Source organism: Patagioenas fasciata, chromosome 3 (genome assembly GCF_037038585.1).
Source record: "Patagioenas fasciata isolate bPatFas1 chromosome 3, bPatFas1.hap1, whole genome shotgun sequence".
Taxonomy (NCBI): domain Eukaryota; kingdom Metazoa; phylum Chordata; class Aves; order Columbiformes; family Columbidae; genus Patagioenas; species Patagioenas fasciata.
Genome location: NC_092522.1, coordinates 21545531 through 21558047, shown reverse-complemented (window position 1 = coordinate 21558047; position 12517 = coordinate 21545531).

The window sequence follows — 12517 nt, the reverse complement described above, 5'->3', positions numbered from 1 at the left end:
GAGCGGTCAGCAGAACTGCTACTTTGGACTTGTGAAGGGCAGACTTTGACCCTTTCAGAAGCCTGGCTGGCAGAGTCCCTTGAGAGGCAGACCCGAAGGACAAAGGATTCCAGGAAGGATGGTCCCTCCTCAAGAACGTCATCTTTGAGGCGCAGGAGCAGGCTGTCCCCATGTGCCGAAAGGCGAGCTTGTGAGTAAAACGACCCGCCTGGCCGAATACAGAGCTGCGGCTGGAAGTCGGGAATAAAAGGAGAATTTATAACCTCTGGAAGGAGAGGCAGGCCGCTCACGAGGAATACTAGAATGCTGCAAAGTTATGCAGGGAGAAAATCAGAAGGGTCGAAGCCCAACTAGAGCTGAGCCTGGCCACCGCTCCGAAAGGCAACACAAAATGTTTCTAGAAATAGATCAGCAACAAAAGGAGGGCTAAGGAGAATTTCCATCCCCTGATGCATGTTGGGGGAAACATAGTGAAAGAAGATGAGGGAAAGGCTGAGGTACTTAAATGCCTTCTTTGCCTCAGTCTTTAACAGTCAGAAGAGTTGTGCTTCAGGTACCCAGCCCCCTGAGCTGGAAGAAAGGGATGGGGAGCAGAATGAAGCTCCAATCATTCAAGGGGAAATGGTTAGCAACCTGACACACCACTTAAACACCCACAAGTCTATGGTGTCAGATGGGATACATCCAAGGGTGCTGAGGGAGCTGATCAAGGTGATCACCACGCCACTTTCCATTATCTCTCAGCAATCCCTGTGTGATGCCCAACTACAAGAAGGGCTGGAAGGAGGATCCGGGGAATTACGGGCCAGTCAGTCTGACCCCTGTGCCAGGCAAGGTCACGGAGCAGATCCTCCTGAGTGCCATCACACGGCACATACAAGGCAAACAAGCCATCAGGCCCAGCCAACACGGGTTTATGAAAGGCAGGTCTTGCTTGACCAACCTGATCACCTTCTATGACAAGGTGACCCGCCTCGTAGACCAGGGAAAGCCTGTGGATGGTGGGTACTTAGACTTTGACACCGTATCCCACAGCATTCTCCTGGAGAAGCTGGCAGCTCATGGCCTGGGTGGGTGCACTCTCCAATGGATGAAGAACTGGCTGGATGGCCGGGCCCAAAGAGTTGCAGTGAACAGAGCCAAATCCAGTTGGTGGCCAGTCACGAGTGGTGTTCCCCAGGGCTCAGTATTGGGGACAGTTCTGTTTAATCTCTTTATCAGTGATCCGGACGAGGGGATTGAGTGTACCCTCAATAAGTTTGCAGATGACACCAAATTGGGTGGGAGTGTTGGTCTGCTGCAGGGTAGGAAGGCCATACAGAGGGATCTGGACTGGCTGGATCGTTGGGCTGAGGCCACTTGTATGAGGTACAACAAGGCCAAGTGCTGGGTCCTGCCCTTGGATCACAACAACCCCAGGCAGCGCTACAGGCTCGGGGAAGAGTGGCTGGAAAGCTGCCTGATCAATAAGGATCGGGGGTGTTGATTGACAGCAGCTGAACATGAGCCAGCAGTGTGCCCAGGTGGCCAAAAAGGCCTACAGCATCCTGGCTTGTATCAGGAATAGTGCAGTCAGCAGGAGTAGAGAAGTTATTGTCCCCCTGTTCTCAGCACTGCTGTGGCCCCACCTTTAACCCTGTGTTCAGTTTTGGGCCCCTCACTACAGGAAAGACATTGAGGTGCTGCAGAACATTCAGAGAAGGGCAACAAAGCTGGTGAGGGGTCTGGAGCACAAGTCTGATGAGGAGCAGCTGAGGGAACTGGGGCTGTTCAGCCTGGAGAAAAGGAGGCTGAGGGGAGACCTTATCACTGTCTGCAACTGCCTGAAAGGAGGTTGTAGCATGGAGGGGGTTGGGCTCTTCTCCCAGGTAACAAGCGATAGGATGAGAAGAAATGGCCTCAAGTTGTCCCAAGGGAGGTTTAGATTGGATATTAGGAAAAATTTCTCTACAGAAAGGGTTGTGAAGCACTGGAACAGGCTGCCCTGGAAAGTGGTTGAGTCACCATCCTGGGTGTGTTTAAAAGATTAGTAGATGAGGTTCTTAGGGACGTGGTTTAGTGCCAGACTTAGGTTATGGTTGGAATCAAGGATCTTAAGGGTGTCTTCACATCAAAATGATTCTATAAAGAAAACATCCACTGTAATCCTGGACAGATAGCTAAGAACTATTCAAGGTCAGTTCACAAAACCAATATTTCATCTAGGTCACTCTAAGGGAAAATACTTTTCCCATGATAAGTTCTGATTTCATGGAATATTCAATTTCTGGATAAAAGAAATTGTGTGATTGTTCTGAATTACTTCTGGCTTTTCAACTGGACACAACATGATTCACTCCCATTTTGTCCCCTCTGATACATCTCCGAGTCTCCATTATATATTAGGTGTTCTCATCTTTGCAAATGGCAGTTTCCTTCCTATGTGGAGTCCACCTTCAAAAGAAAGAGAGTGCTCGTTTTACTGATTTGCAACATCTCACCCAGAACATAGGTAAAGCAGAACATGTTCTGTGTTCTGGAGCTAGAATGTAGCCTTTCCATTGTGGTTAAGCCTGTGGCTCTCTCAGAAACGTAAACCTAATAAGACAAAAAGTCCCACCAACCACACAACACCAAAAGGCATACTATTCAAGTTGACTGCAGAGTCAAATAACTACAAAAAAAAAGCCATCGAGATTTTGCAATTCTAATTTCTCTGCTCTTGAAGCTTTTTACTTTCAGGTAATTAAAATGAGGCATCAAATGCACAGGAAATTGGGATTGGGTACTGACTAATTTGAGAAAGAAATGTTCACAATTCAGTTAGATGGACACGATTCAGACATCCGTGTCTTAGGAGTAGGTAGTATGAACACAATAAGGGGAGCTGGGAGGGAAATGGGGAAGAGAACATGGAAGGAGTACATGCATTGCCTGTTACCTGCAGGGTAGAAATGCATCTGCCATGTGCTGCTCATGATGAGGACTAAGGAGCAGATGCAGAGGTAGGATTTTCCTAGTCTACAAACAATCCATTGCGCTTTTTTTCTCTTAACTTTGCCTCTACAAGTGTTTCTGCATTGCAATAAATGCAGAATCTAGATTTTTGTGTGTATGCTGAAATTTAGTGGATTAATACCTGCTCCTCAAACAGTGCCAGAGGTGAGGGAAACATCAGATTTATTTCTCCCCATTAAAACCTGCACTCTTCTACTAAAAATAATGCTGTAAATGCAATGCCACTCAGCCACACTCTGTTGAATATCAGCCTCACTAATGTTCTGCTAGAACATCTCTTTAACATTTGATTGTGCCCATCTGCGTAGTACCACCTACTTCAGCAGGGTCTTAATGTTCTTGAGAGTCCTTCAGATCACTTGATGAAAGTGCTTGCTTCATTTGCATGGCCCTTTCTGTGAAATTCACCTCCATGAGGCCAGTTTTCAAGCCTCTCACAACCTGATGTTCATGTCCTCTTGGCAGACATTTTTCCCCAGAAGTGGCAGCTGAATAGCCCAAGAGAAGGTGGGCAGCACTCACCCTGGGCTGCAGTGGGCAGCACCAGAACTGGGCACACAGAATAAGCTGCTCTGTGCCTCCCCCAGCCTTCAGACCAGAAAGGTGAAGAGAGATATGCTCAAGTCAAAGGCAAGCACGACAGGTGCAAGAGACAGGGAGTGAAGATGAAAGGAGAAATAGAAAGAGACCTGTTGAGGTGCTGGAAAGCCTGTTTAGAAGAAAAGTCTGGAAGACAAAACTAGAAGGGAAGAGTATGTTGAGACAGAGGGAGCAGGGAACAAGTGAGCCCTTGGAATAACCAAGAAGAGATAAAAGAGCTGATGGAAAGACAGAAATTCTGTTGTCCAGGACAATACCACTCTCCCTGTTTTCAAATTATTATGGAAAGAAGTCAGTAAAATTAGATAGTATTTTTTTTCCTTTTGTAATAGAGTACTGGTGGCAAGAAATAAGTGAAAAGAAAGCAAGACATTCTTGAATAAAACATTCAAAAATTGATGGTGGTCTGATTGTTGATAACCATAGAAGTTGATGGTATCTCCCCTTGTTTGAGAGGAGCTGTTTTACTAGACACTGTCAGCTGCAACTGCCTTGATACTGGCAATCAAAATCCCCTATCTAAAATAGAAGTAGTAAGAGCAGAGTCAATTCCCTTTCAAATAGTCCAGATATGTGCCCCAGCCTTCACCTGGAGAAATTGCTGAAAGGAATGAAAGCAGCCCACATTTCCAGACAACTAACTGGCTTTAAAAAACAAAAAAAAAAAAAAGGAAATCAGCTTGTGTCAGATGTTATCTAGAGACCTCTTAGAAATGAGCCTCTGAATAGCTCATCTGGCATGAAATAATAACAAATTGCAATCATCATGGGTTTGATATGGGTCTGAATTGTCAAAAGCATTAGCCCGCACTTCCCACATCATGGCCTCCTGAAAGCCAGGCATTTAGAAAGGAAAGGAGCGAGGATGCAAAAACCAGTTACTAGAATTGAGAACACCGTCTCCATTCAAACTAAGACAATATCCAGATGGATGACCTCAGGTTTTTATTTTCTGGTGTGGTAGTACATTTAACTGGACACTTCTAGGATGTTTAGCATCCTAAAAATAATCAGATCATACATTGCACTTAACGTACTGATAGCAAGATTCTAACTAAAGTCATCTTAACATCTCTGAGCAAGCACATTGCACAGGGTAAGTTTCTTCTACATTTTGTATTTTTCTACTGCTGAAGAAAATCAGATTGACTTCTTTATTAAAAAGTATTTCAATGTAAATATTTTGATAAAATCTTCCCGAGTGTCATTTTATCCTGTTATAAAGGCATCATAATAACTGGCCAGTGATCTGAATATGAGAAACAGCTGAGTTTGTCTCGTTTACTCTACTGCTTGTATTCCTTGCTAGATGAAGTGGAGTCATAAACACTTCATTGTCTCGTGAAAGATTTAGACTTGCGCCGATCTTCTGCAGTCCTGTCCTTAGGTAAAGTTCATCAAGGATGGCAGACAGTGCTGCTGATTCAAGTCCCAGATTAGAATAGCTTTGTTTTGTCAAAAGGAACTTGATTATGCATCTTTATGGACTCAATCCATCAGCATGAACACCAAGCCAGGGATGATCAGGAAAAGCTCCAGCTACATTCAGTAAACAAACTTTGCTGCTGCTATTTCCAACAGAAAATCATATTTAGTCAGCCTGATAGAAGAGGCAACAAATATCATAAGGTTACGGACTGACGTATAAAGAGCTGGCAACTGTACTCAGTGACTCAGAGAACTCAGTGTCCATAAAGAAAAACAGATGAACACAATCCTTGCAAAAGAGGTAGGGAAAAGGCAAGTATTTCCAAATGCGATGGGGAGGACTGTTCATTCCTGTATACAAGATACCAAAATGCTACTGTGCAAGCCATGAATGTTCATGGCTTCGCAACACTGATTCATTTTAAGAACAAGCATTATCCAGCAGTGTGTGGAAAAGCCTTCTGCCACAGTGCATTGGTCAAGAAATAAGCTGTATAAAGCCTTGTTCAAAGCAGATCTGACAACCCTGTCTGAAATCTGTACCTTTGGTGTTGACCCAAACCCATGTTTCTGCCAGACTAGCCTCTGACATTAATGGCTTGACATCGTCAGTACAAAAGAGCCCTTGAGACAGTACTTTGTTGTAGGAATATAATTGCTACTGTACCAGATGTGTGCCATAGAAAACCGTAAAATTGCAAAGCAAAACAAGGTAGCTATTTGACAGAAAAATGACAGAAAAATGCTTTCAAGTATTAGCAATACTAGTTAACAAATACTGTACATGGGTTTTAAAGGACAATCTCTGCAAAGTGCTTCATACTGGTGTCCACACTCCAGTCCTCACTGTATTCCTGTGGAAAGCCTGTTCAGCACTTTCCTCAATCACAGAAAAGAACCCCAAGCCTCCTCCTCTGCCACTACAGCAAGTATCAGAATCTAAATAGTTTCTTAGACTTCATTTCCTTCAGTTTTCAAGTTTGGAATTTATTGAGAATTAACTTGCAAATTCTTCTTCAATAAATCTTTGATTTCTTTTTAATACGCAGAAGTAAATTGTAAGTTAGTGTTACGTTTATCAGAGTTGTCTTTCTTCTTTCTTGAGTGGAAAACAGCTAACTGACCAGCACTTGAGAACAACGGGCACCATATTTTGTGAGGCAGCAATACAGACGGTGCTCTTGAAAGTGCAGGTGCAAAGTTGCCCTATGGGACTCGAACCTTGTGGTGCAAGTCACAAGATAATTTAAGAGCAAGACCTGAGACCCTGGCTTAGGAGGCAGGATCAACGGCATTAGCACTGCACTAACACTCTTAGCAGCTGTATGGGTTAAGGACATGATCTTTAAGTCTTGCAAGGTTATCAGCAGCTAGTTAATAATTTCTCTCTGAATTTGAAGGGAGGAATACTACCTTGTAAATCTTCTGTAATACTTACTATCACAAGGTAGATCTGCCTTGAATAAGAAGATTCTTAATCATCAGCAGAGAAAGCCCCGAGGAAATTGCGCACAACGACAAAACCACACTCCAAGGTGGGGCAGCCACACAGGAGGCTGCACAGAACTCAGAAGGAGGTTTTTAAGGTCATAAATAAGTAGGATATACAAAAAGTGATTATACCTCAGGCTAGCTATAAAACTTTGCCAACAGCAGAACAACAGAGAGCTTAGCAATAGGGCAGCGGAAAAATAGCTAGAAACAAGGCTGGCAATATTAATTAGATGTGTTGCCTAGTCTCTGGAAACAAATGTTGGAAGCATTTTGGTGGTGGGAAAGCATACTTCGAAGCTACGCAGCAAAGGATCCTAAAGAGACTGCTTGTAATTCTGTGTAGCAGAAGGGATACCTAAACAAAGAAAAGAAAGATAACAAAATGAAGTGTGTGTATGTGCTTGGGAAGAGGAGGCCGGGTCTTGAGTGTATATGTACCAGACTGCTGCTTGTTCAGGTTTTAAGAAAATGAAATTCATTCTGGCATGTCTGCACTGATAGGAAGAGCAACATGGGCCAGCATCAACATGGGGCTGTACAGATTGCTTTGGGCTGACTTTTAAAAATCGAAGTAGAAGCCTCAGGTAGAGAGGAAAACAAGAAATGTTTAAAACAAGGTCTGAAGAAGGGGAAGGGAAAAACAGCCCAGAGTTTGGAAAGTGAGAATAGCATAACAACCAGAAAAGAGGAACCTGCAAATAATTCTGAAGGGTACAATGTATAAAAGTTTAAGATGACAGATTTTTGTGCCCATGATTTGGACAGTATAAAATCAGTTTGCTTAGAGTGCTCTGAAGAAATTCTTTCAGCCACACAAGAAATAATCTCTATTAAGGAATCTTTGGTGTCAAAACAACAAATAAGCAAACCAGCCACTTTCAAGGGTGCCCCAACTCTGTTACTGTGGTCAGTTTGGCATCATTTCTACAGGACCCGATGTGGCAGCCGCTGGGGTTTCATGCACAGAAGCAGCTCCCAGAGCCCAAGGAGGTCACCAACAGATGCTGCCATTATTTGGGATGCCACAAGGATCCCATTGCTGATGCACAAGAGGCATCCAGCTCACCACCTCAGCCCTTCTCTACTACAGCATTACATGAAAGCAGCAGAAAAGGCTGCCCCACTAGGTATCTGAAAAACTGAACTCTTACGCTGAAAAGTTTATTTTTCTGCTACGGTTTTGTTCTCTACACATTAAGTAATTTGTTTCTGTACTAAGCCAATGTGGAGAGTCTCTGGCTGTGTGCTGTGAACAAGCCAGGGCTTGATGCGGCTGTGCTACACGGAAGGATTTCCCTGAGACACCAGAGACAAAAGGAAAGTAAACAGAAGCTGCTCTGCCCTCGACCCAGGCTGCAGGAGGGGCGTTGCCGCTGCGCATGAACAGTCTGTGAACAGTGCCCTGCAGCCAATCACCATAGTGGGGGGGGATGAGTGACTGTGAGTGTAACCAATTGTAGCCTGCACTTGCCGCATGGCCTTTTGGTATAGAGTATATAAGGCTTGGAAAAACGTGGTCTCGGGGACATTGATATTCAGTGTTGTTTAAGAGTTCATTAAAGAGTACGGATGGTAAATTCACATTGAATTAGACTCCTTACTCTCGCCCGGCCCGCCCGTTCGATCAAAGAGCTTATGCCGGCGTCTGGATTCGTCGAATTTGCTACCACTACATTTGGTAGCAGAGGATGGTTCGTTAGCAAAGCATAACGCTCCGGATCGAAATTACTGCGGTAAGCAGCGTTCATAAAAAACGGAGCCAAGCCGGGGTGTGGGATAGTGTGCTTAGTCCGATATCAAAAGACGGGCACCTGTCGAGCTGGCCACTCGCATCCTACGTTAAGACCGCGCTGATAAGATAATGGATATTGAAACAGCCGCGGCACTGCTGACGACTATTCTCTCTAAGAGAGGTATTGAATCGTCACAGGAAAAGCTAATCACATTGATTTTTTTAGCTCAGAAGTGGGGACACTTTGGAGAAGTTCCACTTTTGTTTTCCCCAACGGAATGGAGATCAGTGGGGGACACTATGTGGGACAAAACTATTAGAGGGGAAGAAGAGAAAGAAATTAAAGCTGTGAGAGAATTGTGGAAAACCGTATTAGAATCATTAGAAGTTATGAAATCGGAACAACGTGCCGCCCTAAGAGCCGCGGAGGCGCTTGTCCCAGAACAAACCTGGACTGATAAAACTTGTCCAAAAGAAAAGAGGTGCCTGTGGGCTACTCTGTGGGGTCTGCCTGCCGTTCGGGGTGGTCGCGGGGTCCCGGCTCAGCCAATACTTTCACAATCCGATCTGCAACGCGGATTAGAAACTTCGCGGCTCGTAAACAAAGGACCGGAAGTTTCCCCCTCCGAGTCTCTGGGGCAATGTGCCAAGAAGGCGGAAGTGCAACTCGTCGACTGTCCGGATGTGGGAGGCCCTGAGTGCCGCCCTCCTCCTACCGCTCCGCCTCTGCCCTGCCCCGAGCCGGACGCCCCCCCTCCCTCCGAGAAAAGCGTGGGGGCCGGGCACGGACCGGCCGCGCCGCCGCCGCGAGGGCCGGGGCCGCCTCAAACTTTGCCTCCGCAAGCACCCGCGGAAGTTTTTTTGTGAGCCTCCTCCTACATCATTGGGCTCACCCCAAGCAGTAGAGCAGTTACTGCAAGTCATTACCAACAAGCTTGAACAACTTAACTTAAGAGTGTCAAATGTAGAGAAAAATAAGGAACAAATTGAGTTTCAAAAACCAGCTTGCCCTTCACAAACAATGCAATCAAAGGTGCCTATAGATTCTACTGACCAGCCGCAGCCCCGACGTGGCAGATGGTCAGGGGTCATCAAAGATGCCATCCTAGAAGGTGATTGGTCTCCAGCAAAATTAGCCCTACCGGTAATTCAAAATATGAACACTCAGACAGCGGTATGGGAACCACATGATTGGAAAATTTTGCAGCAAGCAAAACAAATAATCACAAACTATGGTGTACGTTCAGCAGCTACCAGACACAAAGAACATCTCCGAACCTGTATCACAATCAGCGACCCAACTGTGAACCAGGCTTCTTTCACCTCAACAAGCCAAGCACCGCAGGAAGCCTCGGAGTTGATGTGGAGACAGCAGTAGATATAACATTGACCAATACTGCAATTCATAGAATACCAACTAATGCTAAAGGACCTTTATTTAGACAAGATAGTCACATTGGAGGCCTATTGATTGGCCGTTCTTCTGCTAGTATCAAAGGTCTTCTAGTAATACCAGGTATAATTGATGCAGATTTCACAGGAACTGTTCAAATTCTGGCCTACACTCTGCATCCACCAATTTTTATTCCTTCTGGGAGTAGAATAGCTCAGGTAGTAGCACTGGAAAACTGCCTACCAATGCTTCCAGGAGTTCCTCCAGCATCCTCAACACAAAGGCATGATAAAGGATTTGGATTGACCGGTCCTGCAGTTTGCTTCACCTCATCAATGACTCAGCGTCCCATGTTACGTGTGCAACTATTTCAGTCTGATTCTACTGTTGTTGTAGAGGTAAATGCAATGCTTGATACTGGAGCTGATGTCTCCATCATTAGTCAATTCAAATGGCCACGAAATTGGAAACTTCAAAAATCAATCTCTTCCACTGTTGCTGGAGTAGGGGGTCGAACTACTCCAAATATAAGTGTTGATCCCATTTCCATCAGTTTCCCTGAAGGTCAGTGTGTTACCCTTAGGGTGTATATAATGGAATTGCCAAGCAGCCTTGAGGCGCTTATTGGCCGTGACGTCTTGGGGCAACTTGGTGCCGTGTTAACTACTTCACCTTTTCCTTAGTGGTCACTGGAAAGCAGTTGCCCAACCCTCCATTGACCTGGTTAACAGATAGCCCAGTTTGGGTTGACCAGTGGCCATTAACAGAAGAGCGACTGCAAAAGGCACGTGAATTAGTAGAAGAGCAATTAGTTGCAGGCCATATCAAGCCTTCTACTAGTCCATGGAATACCCCAATTTTTGTAATAACAAAAAAGAGTGGAAAGTGGCGATTATTACATGACTTGCGAAAGGTAAATGATCAAATGCAAGCCATGGGTGCTTTACAACCTGGATTACCATCACCTGTAATGTTACCAGAAAATTGGCATATTCTAATTATAGATTTAAAGGATTGTTTCTTTACCATTCCTTTACATGAGCAAGATACACAGCGTTTTGCATTTACACTGCCTTCAGTAAACAAAGCGGAACCAGCTAAAAGGTATGAGTGGGTAGTGCTACCGCAAGGTATGAAAAATTCTCCTACACTGTGCCAAATGTATGTTGCATGGGCACTTCAACCTATTCGTGCATCATGGAAACAAACAATTATTTATCATTATATGGATGATATTCTGTTCTGTCAACAAGCTGAGTTCACAGAAAGTTCCATAGTCCAAATTACGATCAAACTCAAAGAAAAGGGGTTGGTTATAGCTCCAGAGAAAGTTCAAAAGTCTGCACCTTGGAAATACCTTGGTTGGTCCATTTGTGATGCACAGATTCGTCCACAAAAAATTGAATTACATACTGATTTACAAACATTAAATGATGTCCAAAAATTGTTAGGGGACATACAATGGATTAGAAATTGCGTAGGCATTACTAACAATGATATAGCACCTCTTACTTCACTTCTAAAAGGAGGTGATCCAGCTAAGAAAATAAGCTTAGAGTCCGTGCATCTCAAATGTCTTTCTGATATTACACAAAAAGTACAGACAAATTGGTCTAGCCGAAGACTTTCTGATCGACCAATTTCCCTCCTTATTAGCAATCTAGAACATCCGTGTGCAATCATCTGCCAGTGGCAAAACAAAAACGGGGAATTCCCCATAGATGTTGCTACAGATTCTTCCTTTTGTGCCACTGTCAGATTGAAAACAGAAAATGATTTGCGATTATTAGAGTGGATTTTTCTCAGTGTCCAACCAAAATTCAGTATTCAAACGAGACCAGAAGCAATTGGAGAATTGATTCAAAAAGGAAGATCTCGAATATTAGAAATTAGCGGTCAGGAACCAGATGACATCAGTATTCCGATAAATGGAGCCGATTTAGAATGGTGGCTGAGACATTCGATGCCTATACAGAATGCATTATTAGGATTTATAGGCAAGGTACATTCACGACAACCAAAAGGTAAACTATGGCAATTCCTTAGAACAAATCAGTGGTTAGAGAGAAGCAAAGTAAAAGCAAAACCTGTTGAAGGCCTTACAGTATATACAGATGCAGGAAAACGAAGACACCAGGCAGCATGTGTCTGGCAAGAGAATAGTCAATGGAAACACCATTTAACTGAAGGTTCAAAAGAGGATTCATTGCAGACTTTAGAGCTCACAGCAGTAATATGGGCCTTAAATAATTGGCTGAAATCTGCTTTAAATGTTGTCACAGATTCTTTGTATGTAGCAGGTGTAATACCCAGAATGGAAAATGCTCTGTTAAGACAATTGAATAATCCTCGATTAGGAAAATTGTTTGTACAATTGAGAGCTATTTTAAATCAAAGAAAAGAACCCTGTTGTGTGATTCACATCCGCAGTCATCAATGGAATCTTGGTCTAGGTGAAGGAAATCAAATTGCAGATAGTTTAGTAAGTTCAGTACAGCACATGCCTCCAACAGATAAATTCCAACAAGCGAGACAAAGTCATGAGAGCTTTCATCAGAATGCCAGAGGTCTCCAAAGACAATTCGATTTAACTTTAAATGAAGCAAGAAGTATTGTACAGGCATGTCCTCAGTGTGGAAGCCAGATGTTAGGTATAGGAATCGGTGTCAATCCTTGAGGTTTAAAAGCCTTAGAAGTATGGCAAATGGATGTGACACATGTGCCAGAATTTGGAAAACTTAAATATGTGCATGTCACAATTGATACTTTTTCAAAAATGATATGGGCTACTGCTTTACCAGGAGAAAAAGCACTACATGTATGTAAACATCGCACAGCTTGTTTTGCTGTAATGGGTGTCCCAGAAAAGATTA